This window comes from Rousettus aegyptiacus, unplaced genomic scaffold, assembly GCF_014176215.1.
Source record: "Rousettus aegyptiacus isolate mRouAeg1 unplaced genomic scaffold, mRouAeg1.p scaffold_m13_p_4, whole genome shotgun sequence".
Lineage (NCBI taxonomy): Eukaryota > Metazoa > Chordata > Mammalia > Chiroptera > Pteropodidae > Rousettus > Rousettus aegyptiacus.
The window spans coordinates 128,326,992-128,328,406 of record NW_023416307.1 but is presented as its reverse complement, the minus strand read 5'-3'; the positions used below and the strand labels follow the sequence as shown (position 1 = coordinate 128,328,406).

Sequence of the window (1,415 nt, the reverse complement as noted above, 5' to 3'; positions counted from 1 at the left end):
GGAAAGAAATAATAATGATCAAAATAAATATCAATGATAACACAATATAAAACCCAAATCAATAAAACTAAAAGATGATTATTTGAGATCTATAAACCTCTAGCCAGACTAATTATTTTTTTTAAAAAGACACAAATTAGCATTAACAGAAATGAGAGAGGTAAACTCACTATAAATTCTACAGACATTAAAAGGATCATAGGAAATACAAAGAACACCCTTATAACAATATATTTGACAACTTAAAGTAGGTAAAATTTTTGAATGCCAAAAAATGCCAAAGTTTACTCAAGAAGAAATCATCTGAATAGTCCATATATTAAATAATTTAATTTGCATTTTAAAACTTTTCCAGAAAGATACTCCAAATCCAGAAGACTTCATTGCTGAATTCTTTGAAACATTTGAGGAAGAAATAATATTAATTCTACACAAATCCCTGAGGAAACTGAAAAGTAACAAAACATTCCCAGCTCATTTTATGAGATTAGCACTACCCTGACACTAAAAACCAATGAAAGTATTGCAATGAAAGAAAACTCCAGAACTAATAGACCTCATGAATATAGATGCAAACACTTTAATAAAAATTTTAGCAAATAAAATCCAATAATATACAAAAAAGATAATACATCATTACTAAGTAGATTCTATCCCAGGAAGTCAAGGCAGCTTTAACTATTTTTAAAAATCAATGTAAGTCTATGGCCATGCTACCCTGAACAAGCCAAATCCCATCTGATCTTGGAAGCTAAGCAGGGTCAGGCCTGGTTAATACTTGGATGAGAGACCACCTAGGAAGACCAAGTGCTATAGGTGTAAAAAATTAAAAAATAAGGGATCGTAAGCTCACAAGGTCTTTGCAATCTGTGAGGTCAACCAAGAGTTGCTAAAAAAAAAAAAAATTAATGTAATTCACCACATTAACAAACAAACAAATAAAAATATTTATAGTCAATTTCAATTGATACAGAAGGAGCATTTGACAAAATCAACACATCCACTTCTGATAAAAATGATCACTAAACCAGGAATAGAAAAGAACTTCCTCAATGTGATAAAGAGCAGATATGAAAAATCTTTAGCTAATATTATACTTAATTTTAAAAGATTGAATCTTTTTGCCTAATATCAAAAATAATACAAAGATATCCAGTCTTACCAATTCTAATTAACATTTTCCTATAGGTTCTAGCCAGCTCAGTAAAGCAAGGAGAAGAATTAATCCATCCAGATGGCAAAAGAATTAAAAGTATATTTATTCACAGATAACATGATCATCTATGTAGAAAATTCAATGAAATCCACAAAAAAATGCTATTAGAACTAATGAGTGAGTTTAGAAAGGTTTCAGGATATAAGCTCAATATACAAAAATCAATTGCATTTCTATATGCTAGCAACAATTGAAAGTT

At 29.3% G+C, this 1,415-nt stretch overlaps 1 pseudogene; it reads left to right on the top strand.

Annotated features, from left to right (window-relative positions):
• Positions 1–700: 700 nt before the first annotated feature.
• LOC118602697 lies at positions 701–819 on the top strand (annotated as a pseudogene).
• The last annotated feature ends 596 nt before the right edge of the window (positions 820–1,415 follow it).